We start from the raw sequence: 22,708 nt of genomic DNA on the forward strand, positions 1-22,708 counted from the left end.
AATAGGCTTTATGACACAGTTACATTACGTCTTAAGTCCTGAACAGCAACATCCTGCTCCTCTCTACAAGAAACTATCACAGAAACTATCAAAGAAACTATCACAGAAACTATCACAGACACTATGACAGAAACTATCACAGAAACTATCACAGAAACTATCAAAGAAACTATCACAGAAACTATCAAAGAAACTATCACAGACACTATGACAGAAACTATCACAGAAACTATCAAAGAAACTATCACAGACACTATGACAGAAACTATCACAGAAACTATCAACGAAACTATCACAGACAGCTTCAGAACACACTTCATCTAACAATATGTCATTTTCTGCTGCTTCTCTAATGTCTGCGTAGTGCCGGTGCGTATACAGGTGAACTGTCTGTCTATACCAGGGGTCGGCAACCTTAAATACTCAAAGAGCCATTTGGACCGTCTCCCACAGGAAGAGAAAACACCCGGAGCCACAAAACCCTTTTGACATCTAAAATGAGGATAACACTGCATATATCTTTTTTTTTTTTTTTTTTTTTACCTGTATGCTATGTATAAAAAAAACTATAGTGTGTTGCATTTATGAAACAAATGAACTGCTACTCGAAGTTCAAAAACATTTTAAACTCCGAACAAAAGACGCTTGGTTGATGCTAACTTTCAAATAAAACACTCAATGTCTATTTGAGTCTTCCTCGTATTTATGAAATAAAAATCCAAACTTAAATTATCCACCTGCAGCGAACCAAACACGCCGCCTGCTTCTGTGTTCCGCCATCACTTCATCGCGTGCACTGGAGCGTGCCGTCAGCTTTCAACCTGAAAATGTTGCCGCCGGGTGTCGCATATTTTGAGCGACAAAAAATTAAAAACATTTTATTTTAATGTTACAAGATCACCATAATCTTCAAATTTAGAATTATATTAAAAACGAACGAACTAAAATAAAAATACATTTAAATTTAATACTCATTCTTTATTTTCCAAAGTCACAGGGAGCCACAGCAGAGGGATGAAAGAGCCACATGCGGCTCTGGAGCCGCGGGTTGCCGACCCCTGGTCTATACCATATATACCAATGCACACACAAACACACACACACACATACACACTATTCTCTAGCCATTTCCTCAACGCTTTTTAGATTGTAAAAAGACACGAGTACTGAGCTCTGTGCTCTGAAGGCCTGCAGTAGTTTTCATACTTGCCCTGAACCAAGTTTGTTTGCCGCCATCTTGTTTTCCAGTTGATTTGTAATCCTGCTTTGACTGATTTGGTAAATCATGGTTTGTTGTTGGGAAATATTTGAACACGCTTACAGGGAATGATCATGTCCCTGCAAAAGACCATGTATGAGCATGTTTTGTCCACCACTGAGTCCAAATCATCCCCACAGAACTGTGTGAAAACATCCCAGTCTGTGCAGTTAAAACATCCCTGGAGACAGAGTACAGACTAATCTGTCCAGACCTTTATGTCCCTGATCTTTTTTTTTTTTTTTTTTTTAATTTTAATGACTTTATTGATCCCTCCTGGGGAAATGACTCTCTGCATGTTACCCACACCAAGTGAACGAAACACACACACAAGTATACATATGCACATGCACTAGAGACGCTGGGGCAGGGGGCTGCCCAGTGAGGTACCCGGGGAGCTGGGGTGGCGCCTTGCTCAGGGGCACCACAGTCATGGTCGCAGAGGCAGGGGAGGCACGTCTCCTTTACCACAACCAACGACCCTCCGATCTCAGGCCAGTCCAAATCCAAAGCCGCACTCTTAACTTGCTGCACCACGGCTGCCCCCTTTTTCTTCTCCCTCTTTAAAACAGTTTTATATGTGGGCAGCAAATGCACACAGTTGTGGAAGAGATTTATAAGCCCCCTGTATCGACCCATAGCACAGGTCCAGTGTCTTTTCCCACCTGGTTGGACAGGGGACATACTGATAAAAGTTTTTAAATGTCTCCATCATTTGTCCTGTAGAAACATCAGCTGCTCCTCCACTGATTGGCTCTTCTTTCCTCTTTCATATCTTTCACACACGATTCAGAGACGACCATTTCCATTCACTGACACACAGATGGACTGAGATCCACTGATTTTATCTGACAATCTGTTTGTCTGCAGTGTTTCTGTAGAAAATGACTTGATGAAACAAGCTGCAGGTGATTATTCCACACAAAACAACTGAGACTCAGTTCATTTCTCCTCAGTATTATTCCAGGGGCCCTTTTAGTTGGGGCCCCTGGCACATTCCTGCCTTTTCTAATAGTAAAGTCTGAACTATATGAAGCAGCAACAACAAACCAAAACCAAAACCAAACCAAACAGCAGAGACACAGATAGACATCAATAAAAACAGCAAATATCTCCTGACAGACAGTTTTTCTGTTTGTACTGTGACCAGCCACAGAGATATAATCACCTATCAGAGCTGCTGAGATGCTTTATTGTGAGAGTATTTATGGATTTGGGTCTTTATCATCTAATTCATCAGGTAGAGTTTGTCCTGATAGGACCAGGAGGCCTCTGACTCTGTGGATGGAGTGTTAACTGTCTCTCTGAAAATCACATAGAGCCTGAAAAACCCTGTCAGCCCCTCTGAGCTCAGTCCCGTAGAGTTCATCTAATGACAGAGGAAGTCAGAGCTGTTCTCCAGCCGCTGTCCGGCCGAGCTCAGACCGCATTTAGCGGCTCAGACTGCGGGAGAGCAGCGGCTCAGGTCCGCCTCCTCCACAGGCTGATTCAGGCAGGAAAAGCTGCCTTCAGTCAGCAGTAAGTGGAGCCACAGACTAACAAAGGCTCCGTGTTCAGCTACTGACCATCAGCTCACTCTGCTTCTACTCTGACTCCACCGCTTCTACTGTGAATATCCACACAACATGGAGGATAATAACGGTCCTCCTCCTGCCTCATCCCGACTTTACAGTGACAACTCAGAGTCTATACAACTAAACACCACAACGCAGTATAAAAAACAAACAAACACAACATCTAAATCCGTACATCAGATAATCCCGGTAACTACAGGAAGTGTTGACGAGTAAAACATTAAAAGTGCGGACATTTACCTTCAGACAGAGAAAATCATCTGCGCCACAAACTCTGGTGAAAGTGAAAGTAAACTTTCAGCAACCGTCGTGTCATGATGCGCTCCTGTCTATGCGTCATTGGAGCAACACAATCACGTGTCGACGTCCACTGACCAGGAGTGACTCCAAATCACCAAATCCCTCTTGTGGTGAAACTACAACATTGCAATGCCTGTACTCTTTATTTTGGACCACACTACTTAGGTATAAATAAATGAGAAGCTGAGCAAACTAAACAATTAACAAGCAGTAAATATGAAGATAAGGGTTCCACCCTGCAACACATAAATCTTGGATTAATATTTTATACAGATGTAATGTAAATAATTACCAATCATGAAGCTTTTTGCTTCTGTGCTCTGTTTCCTATCATAACTGTAATCTGCTGAGCACACAGTATCCACTAACTGTTCTGTAATCTGAATGCTGGCCCTCTAACATTGTTCACTGCCAACCCTGTTTGTATCATGTTTTATATGCTGCATGTCTTTCTCCCCCTCTCCTCCATTCCTAGCTGTCCTATCCTCCTCCTTTTCCTCCTTTCACCCAGCCTGGCCATCAGCAGGAGGGTCCCCCATATGAGCCAGGTTCTGCTCAAGGTTTCTTCCTGTTAAAAGGGAGTTTTTTCTTGCCACTGTCGTCTTAAGTGCTGATCTGGGGTCAGACTCTGGGTCTCTGTAAAGCGCTTTGAGACAGTTTTGATTGTGGAAGGAGCTATTATAAATCGAATTGAATTGATGTAATATTTTACAGTGCATCCCCTGGTTGTAAGTTAGTCCAGAGCTCATCTATGACCATTATTTTTTATTGGATATGTCCTGTGTCACCTTTGTTGCCATTTTACACAGTGCACAGCCTCCATTAAATTCTTTTAGAGCGTTTTTCCTGATAATCAATGTTAGAATTTTTTACAGTTCATCTCCTATTTATCATTTTACAGTGATCCTTTTAGTTGTCACATTTTTTACAGTGTATCTGCTTGTACTGAAAACATGGATGGAATAATACATGGAACATTATTCAAACTATGACCAGTCCTCATCTTCCTGCTGATGTCATCAATGCTGATTGGTACATATTGATCCTAATAATCAGTGTGAGTCCTGTTGGACACTTGTCAGTGTGACCACTGGAGGGCAGTAAACTCTCTGATTATTTGTCCATCAGTCAGACATCAGTATTTATAGCAGTGTAATAATATGTGTGTTCACAGACAGAGAGTCATTATCAGACTGATGAACATTAGAGCTAAAATAAGTCAGTAAATGTGGAATAATGTCAGTGTGAACATCAGTATCATTGTCAGTGCTGTGTGCAGTTGTAGTTACTGACAGTGACCACTGGAGGGCAGAAGACTCCTGTTCAGTGAAAAGGTTATAAAGTCACTTTTTCTTCCTGTCTCTGTGTTTTTTTTTTTTTTTTTTTTATTGTTATTATTTTTATTATTTAAGCATAACTCGAATGCTGTAATTTTATTGACTAAATTACAAATACACTGTATGAAGGGATCTAAGGTTGGTGGTAAGGTAATGTAGTGTTTGGATCCTCTGCTGGAACACACTCTGCTGTAATCCTAGCCATGTTTTGGAGTAACCAATATGCTGTGAGCATTGTGGAGTAGAGAGAAGTGGTTTTCCATGGAGGACTGGATGTAGGACCAGTCTGATTTCTGCAGCTAAGAGGAGACAGTGCTATGAATCAGCCCCTGCTCATATACAGTGAATACATGTGGCAGCCACTTCCCTTTTGATCCTGTGGCTCACTGTTCCTCAGGTATGTGTGGGTACAGCTGTGCTCATAGTGGATTAACTATATCCACTGACCCTGACATGTATGTTGTGGGTCAGAGGGTGGTTGTGTAACTATTGTTAACTGGTAAAATGATGTTGTATCATCTCGTGCTCATTGCCCCGTCTGTCCAGTGGAGAGGACAGATTAAGGAGTTCTGTTCCAATGTGTCCCAAAATGCTGCTGGTGGCTGCAAGTCAGACCTCTGAACATGAATCTTCAGCAGGTCCCAGCACAGACACACTCCAGTATCATATGATCAGATGGGTGAATACGTCTCATACTCCTGATGAGACAGAGTCATCTGTAGGTTCATGAAGTGTTTGAACCCGATTCTACCTAATGGAACAAGCTTCGTAACAAACTGTAGTGCTGGATATTGTTTCTGAGAAACTATTCATCAAGGTCATCATTGTACATGTGTGAGGAAGCTGGAACATTTTCTATGGTTTGTGTTATGAATGGTTGTTTTTGGATTTAGTTGGTTGTTGATGATTTTGTCATGGAAACAAAGATTAAGGTGTAGCACACTAACACGTCTTCACAGAAATGTGTTTCACTTGTCTGTGGAGACTCAAAAAAACTCCTTCAAACACATCAGACACATGTCTGACGCAGGTCTACTCAGCACGTTTGAACAGCTACCAGCTGCTGCTCACTGCTGGAACAGTGGATTTCATACACTTCACTGCACATTCATGAGAACTACACTCAGTGCTCACTTTATTAGGTACACCTGGACAATCCAACGCAGTTCATGTCAAGTTGGAAGCAGCAAATGTTTTTGTATTTTGTGAAAACACGTTCTCTTGAGAAATAACCTGTAAATTGAATTAACTGATTAATTGTGTCCAACTATGAGCCAGCAGTGTGCAGTCTGACGAGCTCTCCTGAGATCTTTCCCTGTGCCTGAGTTCAGCTAGAACCAATCCTCTGTTGGCTCTCACTTGGACTAATCCATGGACGGACTAATTGTGTCAGCTCTAATTATCAGTGTAAACACTTTATTAATGAGATACTTTAGCATTTGGTCAGATTATTAGGAGGTGGTGATGCCTGGAGGAGGGGCTTCTTCTAATCTCCCTGCCACACTTCATTTGCCTTCTAATGAACATTAATCCAAAAGAGTAAAAGCAGCTCAGAACCAAATGAAGCATTTAGTTTGGTTCATTTCAAATTTTCTGAGACAAGAAAGTTCATGACATTAAAGTCTTTACATGTGGAATAATAACCTCAGCTCATCATTCTCAAATATGGTTTGTTCACATACAGTGACTTCAGAAAGTAGACCAGTTTTTTTTAACACATTTTCAAAAACAAACCTTTGTAATTTCTCATTATGTCTCACCCTCCACCTCTGCCTCACCTGCAGTCTCTCTCTCTCTCTCTCTCTCTCTCTCTCTTTTTTTTTTGACCGTCATGTGTGTCACAACTGGCTCACAAAAGTGACAAAGTGGGGAGGCCACACACAATCTCAACAATTCACCATTTTTATTTAGGAAGAATAGGTAGTTGATACCAACAGTTAGCAGGCCAGCCATGTCCAGGACAAAATGCCCAGTCATGGCTGCAGCAAACAAAAGAGCACAACTGCTGTCTAAAATGGCCAGGAGGAGAGGGAGCGAGGCAAGCCTGCTGGGCCCTTATAAGCCTTCTCCAATCTTGCCAACTCAGGTGTGCTGCATGAGTGCAAGTTCAGCTCCGCCCAGCAATCACCTGCACACACAAAGCAAAAGAGAACAGCAGCAACACAGCTCCCTGAAAGGCCAACACAGGGCCGTAACATGTGTTAGACACAAATACTTAAACAGACACACACTGACTGCTGAAAATATTTCTTACCAATTACTGATGTCAACATTCATCAGAGAGACTCATGTATCATATATTTCCTCAGTTATCAGTCGAGCATTTCATTAAAATAACAAGTGACCATAGCAAATTCATTCAGCAGCCATAGTGGATTCCTGTTAAATCAGAGCATCAGCCTCATATTCTGGACTCCACTTCCCATGTAACTGAAACCCAGAGTAGTAAAAGTAGAGAGGAGAGATTGTGTAGAGAGTGTGTGTGTGTGTGTGTGTGTATGTGTGTGTGTGTGTGTCTGAACATCATGATCTTGTGTGCTTAAATATCTCATCAAGTTAACAAACAAATCATCTGAACAAAACATTCCACAAAATGAACTAAACACTGACATGAACTACTAACATGTACTGACTTAGTGAAAACCTTGGAGCTGATCTGGACTTTCCTGTAGTTTCCTCTTGTCCTTGTAACAGCAGTAGCTCCTCCCTTCCTTGTCAATAATTGTGCAGAAATATCTGAGTGCTTCTTTCTTCCTAAATCATGAGCAAGTCCTGTCCAGTCCAACTGTTTCTGCTCCTGTTTGACTTCTGAACTTGTCTCTGGCTGTGTGTCCACTTACTGCAGCCTGTGACATCAGGCTGTAGAATGTTGATACATTGAAGGCATCAAAGGACAAACACACACACACACACATACTGGTCCTTATATCTTTGTGAGGACACTCTCTGGCATCATGCATTCCCTCGCCCTAACCTCTCTCTCTCTTAGCATCTCAGACCTATGTCAGTACCTGTGCCTCTGTCAAAGAATACAAAAAAAAAAACCACTAGACCTGTACACACATAAAGTCATGTATTCATGTAGTCATCTGTGAATGTGTGTTTGATGAGTGCAAAGTGAAAATGCAGCATGAACCTTGTTTTTGTAAAAGCTTTTCTTGTTTCCTTTGCTTCTTACAACTGTATATTTTTCAAGCATCATCTGTCATATTGAAGAAATAAGTTCATTCAGTAGTTATTTCTTTTTTTATTGTCATCATGTACAGTGGACTGGTAACCTCACTCACAGCTGCTTCTTAGTTACACAGTTTACATTTCCTGATTTGAGAGGAATACACTGTGGAGGGTGTGTGGAGGAAAAACAAAGCAGTAGCTCCCTCAGAGAGGATCAATGAATGAGGCCAACTGATTGTTTGTATAATAACCATCTGTGGTTATACACCTGAGAGCAGAATGATAAATGAATGACATCTACTTTGCACCTATGTTGCTGGGACAAAAGATGATGAAAGAATGATGAAGAATTATACCATGATCAGAATTATCTTCTTTCTGGTGAAGAACAGATTGAATATGGAGGCTCCATTGGACATAATAGCTGTTTATCAAAGGGCTGCTGGTGTCAATATTATGTGTTGATTTTTTTAACATTGGTTTAATAAGAATCTCTCTGCAACGTGAAACCAATTTTGTGGGAAGGCTGAGTTACCTTGAAGCATTTCACCACCTGACAGCAGCAAAGCTGGAGCCTTTTTTCATCTGTCTGATGATTTAACAAACTGATATTGAAGGGTCACTGCCCTCCAGAATGACCTTTGACCCCATTATAAACTACTAGTGGAGTCAAAGCATCTTCAGCAAGCAGCTGAACTCCTGCCTCTGCAGAGCAGGAGAACTGGAGTTGGGATCTGGGAAAAAAAGTGTAGGATGGAAAATAAGAGATGATAGAGAGATGACTGTGCAACTGTGATTTCATCAATTTGAAGTAAAATAGAGATATGAGAGATATGAGAAAAATAAAAAAGTGTAAACAATGATAATTGTTTTGTACTGTGGAGAGAACAGCAGTCGTCTCTGCCTCTTTCCATGGTGCTGACTGAGAGGTTATGATTCTTTTTTTAAACTTTTGTTGTCTTCATCCTGTGTTGCAAATAATAATATGTGTGAACTTCATTATAGAGGCTAATGGGCTCATTATTGGCTAATTGCAGCAGGTTGCTGCCATCAGCCTGGAGGACACTTTATGCTACTTCCAACAGGATTTCAGCAGATATATTAACATGAATGTTGTACACACTCCATCTATCTGTTAGTAGTTGTGTACAGTTCAGCTGCTGCTGTCCTTGGTGCTGAATTCACCAACCCAGCTGAATGGTCCTGAGTGAACAGTGAACACATGAATATCTCTTTGACCAAAAGCAGCTTCAGTTCCTGCAGACAGTCCCTATGAGGAGTAGTAGTTAGTTGAGTGGAGAAGCACTTTTATTTGTGGAGCATCTATCAAATCAGTCCAGAGTGAGTCCTCAGGGTCTAAAAGATCTCACAGCTTCTTCTCTCAGTCAACACAGCCTCAGATTCACCAACATCAGCTTGACACACTGACATCCAAAGGTTTGCTGGAGGACAGAAACACTGTGGGCTGGAAATGAATTATGAAACAAGGCTCTTAGTGAAGTTCTTTGTTCTTTCTATCCTGTGACAGTGGAAATAAAAAGTTGTGTTGAGTAAATGTCCATCATTTACACTTTACTGTGTTGGACAGTAAATAATAATAATAATGTTTCTTCTGTAGATGTTCTCACTGCAGCTGGAGGGAAGAATAAAAAGTAAAGAAACAGCTTCAGTGGCTCTGACAGAACTAAGTGGAATAAATCTGCTGTCACGCTTGTTTGCACACAGATAACTGGCTTTATCCAATGAGACCAACTAGACTGTCTTCACTTTGACCTCTGACATATACTGGAACACCACTGTATATATGGGACTAATCAGCTCCTGTAGATACACTAGAAGGATTTTAGACTGAAAAGACAGATATATTTTTATAATACCATCATATATCAAAAGTGGAAAATATGAACTAATGTTATTCACACAAAAAATATATTTTTTCTTAATGTGCCAATTTTCCATATGAGCTGTCGTCTTCACCTTTTGTCCTCAGCTCATTTAGAATTATAAAGGCAGATACTTGAGTCTGACTCATGTTGTTTCCTGCATTAATCAGCTCATCTTCTGTCTTAAGGAAAATAAACTTGCACGCATGTATTTAAACTACACATGGTCAGTGTCAGTGAACATCACACAGCTTTAATATGTGATAAAAGAACTTTTTTTTTTCTTCCTCTGGACATTAGACAGTGTCCACTGTGACTGTCCACCTGAGTATGAATGTTTAACAGTGCAGAGACAGAATAACACAGAGACAAACTGCTGGCTAAGAGACAGAGGACTCAGAGACACAGACACAGTCTCTTCCTCTCTGGATAACAGTTCCGGTAGGGGTCGCTAATGTCCGTGTGAAAGCAGCAGAAGAAGCAGCGACAGAGTCTCCAGCTCTTGTGTTCATCAGCAGCGTTCACACTGGGATTTCTTCCTCCGCTCGGCTTCATCTGCAGCGCTTTCTCTTCTGGAAATGAACCGCTGGACACGGAGCTTCGTCGGGAAGAGCGCGGAGCTTTTGCAGCTGATTAAAGGACACCATGCTTTACTTCTGGATACACACCGTGTGGATCCCCGCCGTCGCTTTCCTCTTTGGATTTCAAGGCAAAGGATCGTTTCACTCTTTTCATTTCATGTCCTGGCGTTTTCCACTAGGAAACACCGGAGCCATATTATGTTTCACACATAATGGATTTGCTTTTCCACAGTTTACTACAGTTTAGTGTATTTAGTTTATGTGGTTGTAGTGAGCGAGGGAGTGAGAGAATGAATACAGGAAGACAGATGGATCAACACGGTGAACAAAACATACAGGTGTACAATGACAGTGTTGTGGTAAAGCTGAGTTACAATCCAATATCATAATACAGAGAGGGAATATATACTTCATTAAAATGAGCAGTGAAAGAGCACAGACGAGTCACATCAATTCACTGAACTCCTCCTGTCACAGTCACAGAATAATGATCACATTACTATAGAAACTTCTGGATAAATGATGGAACAGTTCATCATTTTCTCCGACCACAAAGAAAATGTGTTTTTCTTCGAATCTTGAAAATCTTTAAAACGAGTTTTGTGAGAAAAAAAGGGAAAAATGACAGAAGAAATTTTCTCTTCTCTCTTCAAAGACTTTCAAGAGTCATCATGAAGAAATAAAGTACATCATTGTGTTTAATAGTGAACTGGAAACACAGAGCCTGGAAATGACAGAGTCAAACTGGCTCTTGTGGTGTAATTGTGCTCATAATAATAAAATTCTACAGCTGCTGCAGTGAGAACTTTTCCTTCATCCTTCTTTTCAAGATGTGAAGATGATTTTGTCAGTTCCATAAACACCTCACGGACACACACACACACACACACACTGTGTGATGCTGCTCTGACATAACAAACTATAACTACTTGCAGAACAAAGTGTGTGTTTGTATTAAAATAAGGGTTAGTCGACACATTAAGGTCTCATCTATCTGCACAAACAAATCTCTCTTGTGTTCTATTCATCCAGTCAGCTAATAATATTCACAGTCTCATAGAAAACAAACAGAAACATAATGTATCACACAAGCTGCTCCACATAGACCTAGCATAGCATTTGGAGCAGGCACACAATTAAATTCCTCAAAGTTAAATTTAGGATCCATTTTTCAAGAGAACTTCTCAGAACCTTTTCAGTCTATGAAGCTTTAAACATATCAGCTCTCTCACACTGACTGAGGCTGAATTCTGAACAGCTACAAGATTTGGAGCTTAGTGACCATCATCAAAAGACAAGGAAACAGAAGAAAGGAAACATTTCAAAGAATGAATGTACCATTTCCTCATATGAAATAGTTTCACTGCTTAATAATTAAGATCCTTCAACAACTAGGACTTAATACAGTCCTGTAGATGAGCTGCATGGAGCAGAAAACAAGAATCAGAGCTGAGAGTCTAAAGTGGCAGAGTATCTTCAAATGTTTGTCTTTTAGTGCAGAATTTCCTCTCTGTGTTTCCATCTCTCCACCACAGCTTTGCAAGGAAACATTAGGTGTAGAAACACAAAGAGGGGAATTTTGGACTAAAAATACCTGGAAGATAGAAACTTGATCTACTCAGACTGTTGAAGCCTCATGTTTGCTTCTTTTCAACTCTGGAAGTCAACTTTTCCACAGGACAGGGACTGTGGATTTTATGCTCCATCATTTCCATTAGAATTTCTTTAGAAAGGATCTTGTTGCAGACAGTACAGACTTCCTAGAAATCCTTTCCTTTAACACAAACTACAGTGCATCACACCAAAACAAAGTTAAGAAGCTGAGCAACCATGAGAATATCTCACAGTCATGGGTATGATTACTTGTTCTAATTTCACAAACATATCATTTGGACAAAACATTTCAAAAAATTAACTTCTAAACACTGATATGAACTACTAACATGTACTGACTTACTGAAAACCTTGGAGCTGATCTGGACTTTCCTGTAGTTTCCTCTTGTCCTTGTAACAGCAGTGGCTCCTCCCCTTCATGGTGTTTGTTTTTAGTGTGTGAAAATGCAGAGTTTGGTCAGAGTAGAGAATGTGAGAGGAAATGGGTCAGGTCAGGGTCTGATGAGAATGTATTTGAATAAGTGAAAGTTACAGGTAGGTGGTTATCTTGTGTAAAGGTGAAGTGTTTGTGTGAATGAATTTACATGTAGAGATGTGTATTTTATCTGGTAAGTATTCAAACTGCATAGACAATAGATTGACTGAGTTGTGTTAGGAGTGTGTCCACATGTTTGTAGACAGAGCAGAAACTCTTTTAATCACATATTTTTATGCACAAAGCATCAATGTACAATGTGACATTTTTTCCTCAGGGCTGCATTGTTAAGGTTAAAGTTAAGTCAGGCAGTCTTTGGTATGTGAGAGTATGAGTGAGTTTCACCATATGTGGTTTATGAAAGAAACATGTTGTTTCCCATTAATGTTAAGTGGATGAGTATGACAACCTGTATTACAGAGTATGCATCAATAAAAGTCATATGCTTGGTTGTAGACAGAGAAAATATATACCAAGCGTCCATTTACAGTCAAGCCTGAAATTATTCATACTGTCATGATCAGAGTCAGTCAGGACCTGGACCCAAAAGCAAACGTAGGCAATTTGGAGCGGGTTCAAAAGTTTATTCACAAAGGAACAAAAAAAGAAAAGAATAATGAACTAAGGGCGGCGGGATCTTCCCGGAAAAACTAGGAGCTGTCGGCTGAGGCAGACTGAAGGTGGCACGGCAGAATCTGCAGGGAGTGAGAAGGGCAAAAAGGTAAGGCGACAAAACCACAAAGTAAAAAAACTCGAAGTATCTATGGTAAAGTTTACGAGGCTCAAAGATCAAATCACCACTTAGACGACGGTACGATCTGGCGAGGGTTGTCTGGAAAGCCAGGCCTCTTATACCCCTGTAGAGAAGTAGCTGGCCACCCGATTGGACCCAGGTGGTCGGAATCACTCTGATGAGGAGGAGGAACCAGGGAGGAGCCGGCCAGGCAAACGGCAACCCACACCAACATACCCTCAGCCGGACCAACAAAAGGAAGGGAAACAGAAAAAGAAACACAACAACAAACTAGCAGCAAAACCCCCAGAGGCAGCCGAGCTGCCTCATGACAGTACCCCCCCCTTAACGACCGCCACCAGGCGGTCCACCAAGCTTGTCTGGGTGAGCCTCGTGAAAGTCCCTGATGAGCTGGGGATCCAAAATGAGGGACTTGGAGACCCAGGAGCGCTCCTCTGGGCCATAGCCCTCCCAGTCCACCAGATATTGGAGCCCCCGACCCCGACGGCGAACATCCAGCAGCCGGCGGACCGAAAAAGCCGGCCAGTCATCCACCATCTGGGCGGGTGGTGGGGGGACGGCCGGAGGGCTGAGAGGGCTGGAGGAAACAGGCTTGAGCAGGGAAACGTGGAAGGTGGGGTGGATACGGAGGGACCGGGGGAGTTTCAGGCGTACAGACACAGGGTTTAAGATTTTTTCCACCTCAAAGGGGCCTATGTACTTGGGAGAGAGCTTTTTGGATTGGGCTTTAAGGGGAATGTCCTTGGTGGAGAGCCAAACCCTCTGACCTGGGGTGTAATCTGGAGCAGGGGTCCTGTGATGGTCAGCTTGTCGTTTGTAGATGGAGGCAGTTTTGAGGAGGGCTCTACGGGCCTCACACCAGACCCGTTTGCAGCGGGCAATGTGAGCCTGGACAGAGGGGACAGCTAGGTCTAGTTCATCCTCAGGGAAAAGGGGAGGCTGGTAGCCTAGGGAGCATTCAAAAGGTGACAAACCGGTGGCTGAAGAAACTAGGGAATTGTGGGCATATTCCACCCAAGGAAGGTGAGTAGACCATGAGGAGGGGTTATGGGAGGAGAGGCAGCGGAGGGTGGTTTCAAGGTCCTGGTTAGTGCGTTCAGTCTGCCCATTGGTCTGGGGATGAAAACCGGAGGAAAGACTGACAGTGGCGCCGAGAGAGCTGCAAAAAGCTTTCCATACCTGTGAGGTGAACTGAGGACCTCTATCGGATACAATGTCTGAGGGAATGCCATGGAGCCTGAAAACCTGTGAGACCAGAATGTCGGCTGTTTCTCGGGCAGATGGCAGTTTGGGTAAAGGAACGAAGTGGGCGGTTTTAGAGAACCGGTCGACGACAGTGAGTATGGTGGTGTGTCCATTGGAGGGAGGTAAACCAGAAACAAAGTCTAGGGCTATATGGGACCAGGGACGGTGTGGGATAGGCAGGGGAATCAACTCACCAGCGGGAGACCGATGAGAGGACTTGTTACGGGAGCAGGTTGAGCAGGCTGCTATGTAGGAGCGAGTATCAGAGTCCAGAGATGGCCACCAAAAATACGTTCGAAGTAGGGAGAGTGTTCTTTTGATACCAGGGTGACAAGAAAGTTTTGAGTCATGGGCCCATTGGAGAACAGCAGAACGGGTTGCCTGAGGAACATAGTGCTTATCTGGGGGACCGGAACCAGGGTCAGGCTCCTCCAGCAGGGCAGCACGCAACTCAGTCATGAAGGGCCATGTCAGTGCTCCTATCACGCAGGAAGTTGGCAAGATAGTGTCGGGAGTGGAAGGAGTGGACTCAGGGTCAAACAGACGGGAGAGAGCGTCTGGTTTGATGTTTTTAGAGCCCGGCCTGTAAGTGATGGTAAACCTGAACCGACCAAAAAAGAGCGCCCAGCGAGCCTGCCTGGAATTCAATCTTTTAGCAGACTGAAGGTATGCCAAATTTTTATGGTCGGTCCACACCACAAACGGCTGCTCAGCACCCTCCAACCAGTGTCTCCACTCCTCTAAAGCCAACTTCACTGCCAGGAGTTCTCTATTACCAACATCATAGTTGCATTCTGCTGGGGAGAGACGTCTGGAGAAGTAAGCACAGGGGTGGAGCTTTTGGTCAGCATGGGAGCGTTGGGAGAGGACGGCTCCCACGCCCACATCGGAGGCGTCCACTTCAACCACAAACTGGCGAGTCGGGTCGGGTTGAGTTAGGACTGGAGCGGAGGTGAATCGCCTCTTGAGGTCGGTGAACGCCTGCTCCGCTTCAGACGTCCACTGGAAGGAGAGAGAGGTGGAGGTTAAACGGGTGAGAGGCGCTGCAATGGTACTGTAGTTTCGAATGAACCGTCTGTAAAAGTTTGCAAACCCTAGGAACCTCTGCAGCTGTTTTCTGGTCGATGGAGAGGGCCAATTCACTACAGCTTGTATCTTACTGGGGTCAGCCTGTACCTGACCTTGCTTTATTATGAAACCAAGAAAAGTGACAGTGTCAGAGTGGAACTCGCACTTCTCTGCTTTCACGTACAGTCTGTTTTCCAGCAACCTTTGAAGAACCAGGCGTACATGCTGTCGGTGCTGATGAGGGTCCTGTGAAAAAATGAGAATATCATCCAGGTAGATGAACACAAAGCGATTCAAAAAGTCTCTGAGTACATCATTGACCATAGCCTGGAATACAGCAGGGGCATTAGTCAGTCCGAAAGGCATCACTAAGTATTCGAAGTGTCCGAGAGGGGTGTTGAATGCGGTTTTCCACTCATCCCCCTCTCGGATTCTCACCAGGTGGTAAGCATTCCTGAGGTCCAGCTTGGTGAAGATGGTGGAACCGTGGAGTGACTGTAGGGCGGAGGAGATGAGGGGTAGCGGGTATTTGTTCTTTACAGTGATGTTATTTAGTTCTTTATAGTCTATACATGGACGAAGAGACTTGTCTTTCTTTTCAACAAAAAAGAAACCCGCCCCCAGAGGCGAGGAGGAAGGTCGAATGATACCTGCTTTTAGGGAGTCATTGATGTAGGTTTCCATGGCCCCCCTCTCTGGCTTGGACATGTTGTAAAGCCGGCCCGAGGGGAGAGAGGAACCAGGCAACAAGTCTATAGAGCAATCGTAAGGTCTGTGAGGTGGCAGAGATAGGGCCTTACATTTACTGAATACCTCGCCAAGGTCGTGATATTCCGGGGGGACTGAAGTCAAGTCTGGGGTCTGGAGCGTGGGGTCCGGATCGGGATTCTTCCCTGGGGGTGGCAAAGCAGAAAGTAAGCATGTTTGATGGCAGAGAATTGACCAGTTAATTATTTTACCTGCTGCCCAATCAATGTGTGGGTTGTGGGTTTTTAGCCAAGGGAATCCGAGAACCAGTGGGGTATGAGGAGCAGAGAAAACCAAAAAGGAAATATGTTCGTGGTGATTTCCTGAGAGAACGAGGTGAATGGGCTCCGTTTGGTGAGTTACCTTAGCCAGATGCTTGCCATTTAGAGCACAAACAGGAATAGATCCAGTGAGGGGTCGAACTTTGATACCGGCTTGTTTCACCAGCTCGGAATCCAGGAAACTCTGCTCGGCCCCGGAGTCGATGAGAGCGGTGAGGGAGAGAGGTTCATTGAGCTGTAGGAATGCCTGGATTTGTAGTCTAGGGAGATTTGGCGTTGGGAATTCACTGCCCACCAGACTCCCTATTTGTACTGGTGGGCCGCCGAGTTTGGGCGTGAGGGGCAGGAAGAGATTAAGTGTCCGGTTTGGCTGCAGTACAGGCACTCACCTGCCCTCAAACGACGGCTGCGCTCTTCTGGCGTGAGCCGGGCACGGCCCAGTTGCATGGGCTCCTCCGGAGGTATCGCTGGAGGCGAAGCAGACGTCGCGGAGCCGGTGGGTTGAACCCCCCCATCCGACTGGTATCGCTCGGGAGCACGGCGGGGCGGCGGAGTAGGACGGGCGGCGCGCTCGCGCCTCCGTTCTCTCCTCCGGGAGTCTAGACGAATCATGAGAGATATAAGTTCATTAAACGAATCTGGTTCATCCCTAGCAGCTAGCTCGTCTTTGAGTTCCTCACACAACCCGTTGATGAACCCCGCACGAAGCGCCGCTTCGTTCCAGCCCGCTTCCGCAGCCCAGGTCCGGAATTCAATAGCGTAGTCGGCCACTGTCCGGGATCCCTGTCTAATGTTTAAGAGTCTTTTTGAAGCATTAGCTGGAGCATTGGGGTGACAAAAAACCAGTTTAAACTCTGTTAAAAAATATGAAAACGTATACCTGCTCATCCCTGCTTCCCCCAGGAAAGCTTCCGCCCAGGAGAGAGCTCTGTCTCGTAATAGGCCGACCATATAAGCGATTTTACTCATGTCCGTTTGGTAGGCATTTGGCTGCATTAAAAAAAAATGTTGGCACTGAAGAAGAAACCCCTTACTTTTATCTGGGTTGCCGTAGAACAGCTCGGGAGTGGGAACCGGCACGTCCGTTTGAGCCGGACTTCCAGAGGCGGAAACGGAGCCATCCGCGGTCGAAGCCGCTGACGCCGGATTAGCCCGCAGAGCTAGAGACTCCACAGCCAAGCCGATCCGGGAGATTTGCTGTCCCAGAGAATGTTGACTTTCCTGGAGATCCTGGAGCAGCTGAAGTTGTCGGCCGATGATTACGCCATGGCTGGACACCGCTTGCCGAAGATTGTCTGTGTCTGCTGGATCCATTTGCTGGCCAGATCGTTCTGTCATGATCAGAGTCAGTCAGGACCTGGACCCAAAAGCAAACGTAGGCAATTTGGAGCGGGTTCAACAGTTTATTCACAAAGGAACAAAAAAAGAAAAGAATAATGAACTAAGGGCGGCGGGATCTTCCCGGAAAAACTAGGAGCTGTCGGCTGAGGCAGACTGAAGGTGGCACGGCAGAATCTGCAGGGAGTGAGAAGGGCAAAAAGGTAAGGCGACAAAACCACAAAGTAAAAAAACTCGAAGTATCTATGGTAAAGTTTACGAGGCTCAAAGATCAAATCACCACTTAGACGACGGTACGATCTGGCGAGGGTTGTCTGGAAAGCCAGGCCTCTTATACCCCTGTAGAGAAGTAGCTGGCCACCCGATTGGACCCAGGTGGTCGGAATCACTCTGATGAGGAGGAGGAACCAGGGAGGAGCCGGCCAGGCAAACGGCAACCCACACCAACATACCCTCAGCCGGACCAACAAAAGGAAGGGAAACAGAAAAAGAAACACAACAACAAACTAGCAGCAAAACCCCCAGAGGCAGCCGAGCTGCCTCATGACACATACTCCTGGCAAATTTTGACTTAAAGTTACTTTTATTCAACCAGCAAGTGTTTTCTTGATTGGAAGTGACACAGGCATCTCCCAGAAGATAAGACGATGTACAAGAGGCATCATTGTGGAAAAAAAATATTTCTCAGCTTTGATTTACATTTAAAAATAACTTTAAGTCAAAATTTGCCAGGGTTATGAATAATTTTGGGCTTGACTGTAGTACATAAAGCATAAAATTATTATGTGTGGAATAACTAGTGATAATTAGAATAAATAGTAATAATGTATGATAACATGGAGTGCATGGTCATAAAGAACATATGGCATTACCTTGGCTTTGAACTCACAGTCTTTGACTTTGTACTCATTCTTGCAACATGTTGAGCTCTTGCCCTTTCTGCTTCACAGGGTAGTTTGTGCTCATATTGTTAGGTTTGAGTTAAGTCAGAGTGTTTTTAAAGGACCCAGAAGCAGACCACAGGCTGATGGCAGGGAAAAAGGTAGATTTAATGAGGATAAACACAAAGCGAGTCCAAAAACTTTCAGCTGATTCTGTTGTGAAACTTTAATTAGTAGCTGTGGAGACAGTGTCTTGTGTGTGGGTGTATTATCATTTGATCAAGAAGTGATATAAATGTGAACTGATGCAGCTCAGTGATGTCAGCAAGTATGTCTGGAGTTTTGTTTTAGCCAGGCACCTTTGATAGGGACAGCTCAGCCAGGTGTGTCTGTTATCTGTCAGGCCTTTTCAGTGTGTAGTTGAGCTGAAATGAAAGTAATCCAGATGGTTGCTTTGTGTGGATGGACTGAGAGCTGTAAAAAAGGTGATATGCATCTGATTCTGTTTAACTCAGGGATGTGATCCAAGATGTCAGCAGTGTTGTTGTAAGGCAGGGAATGCTGAAATCATTCACACAATCAGTAAAATAATTCAGGAATTTAGGAAATTCAAAGTTCACCCACTGGGAATTTCGGAGAAGTGTCAGAAGAAAGTGAGTGGAATTATGATTGGCTAATGCAGTTTGTGCTCTCGCCTGTGGGCGTGGCTTTACGATGGCGTATAAATGCCTTTGTATGGTAGTATGTCGGCAATTCATTGCTTTTCAGCAATCTCCTGAGATCTTGGACCATTAGCGTTTGAGAGAAGGTCAACATAAGTACAAGTATGTGTGTGTGAGTGTGTTTGTCCTTTGATGTTTCCATCTCTGCTCATGTTGATGGTGTGAAGTGTTATCTATCTATCTATCTATTTGCATGTGTGTGTGTGTGTGAGAGAGAGAGAGAGAGAGAGAGAGAGAGAAAGAGAGAGAGAGAGAGTGAGAGAGAAAGAGAGAGAGAGAGAGAGAGTGTTTGTCCTTTGATGCCTTTGATGTATCAACATTCTACAGTCTGATGTCACAGGCTGCAGTAAGTGGACACACAGCCAGAGACAAGTTCAGAAGTCAAACAGGAGCAGAAACAGTTGGACTGGACAGGACTTGCTCATGATTTAGGAAGAAAGAAGCACTCAGATATTTCTGCACAATTATTGACAAGGAAGGGAGGAGCTACTGCTGTTACAAGGACAAGAGGAAACTACAGGAAAGTCCAGATCAGCTCCAAGGTTTTCAGTAAGTCAGTACATGTTAGTAGTTCATGTCAGTGTCTAGTTTAGAAGTTAATGTTTTGAAATGTTTTGTCCAAATGATATGTTCATTATTCATGGACAATATTGCTGATCATGACTGTGAGATATTCTCATGGTTGCTCAACTTCTTAACTTTGTTTTGGTGTGATGCACTGTAGTTTGTGTTAAAGGAAAGGATTTCTAGGAAGTCTGTACTGTTTGCAACAAGATCCTTTCTAAAGAAATTCTAATAGAAATGATGGAGCATAAAATCCACAGTCCCTGTCCTGTGGAAAAGTTGACTTCCAGAGTTGAAAAGAAGCAAACATGAGGCTTCAACAGTCTGAGTAGAAGTTTCTATCTTCCAGGTATTTTTAGTCCAAAATTCACCTCTTTGTGTTTCTACACCTAATGTTTCCTTGCAAAGCTGTGGTGGAGAGATGGAAACACAGAGAGGAAATTCTGCACTAAAAGACAAACATTTGAAGATACTCACTTGATTTTGTTTAACAATGCTGATGAAGTTTGGAATTACTATTTGCACAGAAATAGGACTGTGGATTTTGTGGCCTATCATTTCCACAGAAATTGTTTAAAGAAGGGATCTCCTGGCAGCCAGTATGGACAGCAGGAAGAATTAGATCAAACACCAGTGCTTTGAATGTGGAAATGGGAATGTGAGTATATCTTTAAGTGATTTGGGTTTTTTATGTCTTTATTATGGACAGTAGAGAGATGACAGGAAATCAGGTGGAGGCAGAGGCATCAATGTTTCCAGTGGAAACTGAATTAGGGATGTTGTGGTGGATGTTCAAAAGCTTAAGGTTGTTACAGAGGTGCCCTGAAAGTAGCATATTATGGGGTTTTGCGTTCATGGAGATATATATACATTGACAATTGGACGTTATTACCAATCATTGTAACTTATTTGGAACCTTTTCTGTACATACATAGGGTCATTGGTAAATGTTTGGTCTGGGCCTGCTGCTTTCCATGGGTGTGTTTTCTGCAGAGCAGCCTGCACCTCCACTGCTGTCACAGAGAACAGTGTGTCCTGTGTCCCCTCTGTGGCCACAGCTCCTCTCAGTTGGTCGGTGTTGGCAGCGTCAAAGCGATCATAAAACTCGTTGAGCTCATCAGGGATTGTGGTGTAGTTGGAGACAAGTTTTTCTCTCTGTAGTCTGTGATGTGGTGGAGTCCCTGCCACCTGCGCCGTGGGTCTGAGGTGTTGTGGTAACTTTATTCCTTCATGATGACTCTTGAAAGTTTTTGAAGAGAGAGGAGAAAAATTCTTCTGTCATTTTTGCCTTTTTTTCTTACAAAACTCGTTTTAAAGATTTTCATGATTCAAAGAAAAACACATTTTCTTGGTGGTCGGAGAAAATGAGGAACTGTTCCATCATTTATCCAGAAGTTTCTATAGTAATGTGATCATTATTCTGTGACTGTGACAGGAGGAGTTCAGTGAATTGATGTGACTCGTCTGTGCTCTTTCACTGCTCATTTTAATGAAGTATATATTCCCTCTCTGTATTATGATATTGGATTGTAACTCAGCTTTACCACAACACTGTCATTGTACACCTGTATGTTTTGTTCACCGTGTTGATCCATCTGTCTTCCTGTATTCATTCTCTCACTCCCTCGCTCACTACAACCACATACACTAAATACACTAAACTGTAGCAAATCCATTATGTGTGAAACATAATGTGGCTGGATGATGTTCAGAGGAAACAGATTTTCTGAATGAATGAGGTAATGAAGTTTATTAACAGCAGTGGAGGTGGGAGACTGGGGTTTGTATCCAGAGTCCACTCTGTGGTTAGGTTTGGTATTTACAGCTATTTAACAATACACACAAGCTAACTTGCATACGGCCTAATACAAATGTCCCACACACACATTTCATCAGAGAGAGCAGCTCTCAGAAATAAGTCCAGCAGTGGAGACAGTCCAACAGGCTCCACGTTTCTGCACTACTCTACTACTGTGCTGAGAGGAGACTGTACTGAAGCTGTCAGCTGTACCATCAGCCTCTGAGGCTGCTCTGCTCTCTGTGTCACACACTGCTACTGTACATGAAGACTGCTGTCAGCTCGGCTCAGCTCCACTCATCACTAACTTCATTTAGAGCAAACAGAGCTCTGCTGTAACAGGAAGCAGCAGAAAGTCAGAGGCTTCGCCGTGAGGAGCGCAGACCTCTCTGTCATGTCAGGTGTTTTCAGGAAGAAAAAGAGTGAAACGATCCTTTGCCTTGAAATCCAAAGAGGAAAGCGACGGCGGGGATCCACACGGTGTGTATCCAGAAGTAAAGCATGGTGTCCTTTAATCAGCTGCAAAAGCTCCGCGCTCTTCCCGACGAAGCTCCGTGTCCAGCGGTTCATTTCCAGAAGAGAAAGCGCTGCAGATGAAGCCGAGCGGAGGAAGAAATCCCAGTGTGAACGCTGCTGATGAACACAAGAGCTGGAGACTCTGTCGCTGCTTCTTCTGCTGCTTTCACACGGACATTAGCGACCCCTACCGGAACTGTTATCCAGAGAGGAAGAGATTGTGTCTGTGAGTCCTCTGTCTCTGTGTGTGCTCAGTATGTTGCTACTAAAGCAACGTTTCATGGTTCAGGACTGACAGCAGGACTAATGTGGACAAGTCCAACTCATTTCATTCAGCTCCACAACCATGATTTGCCACATGGAGAGAAGTGAGGCCAGTGAAGAGGAGGGGAATGGGAGGAGGAAGCTACACAAAGTGTTTGCTGGTCTCTGATGGGATCTTAGCCAGCAGTTTGTCTCTGTGTTATTCTGTCTCTGCACCGTTAGACATTCATACTCAGGTGGACAATCACAGTAGACACTGTCTAATGTCCAGAGGGAAAAAAAGTTCTTTTATCACATATTAAAGCTGTGTGATGTTCACTGACACTGACCATGT

This window comes from Toxotes jaculatrix, chromosome 12 (assembly GCF_017976425.1).
Source record: "Toxotes jaculatrix isolate fToxJac2 chromosome 12, fToxJac2.pri, whole genome shotgun sequence".
NCBI lineage: Eukaryota > Metazoa > Chordata > Actinopteri > Toxotidae > Toxotes > Toxotes jaculatrix.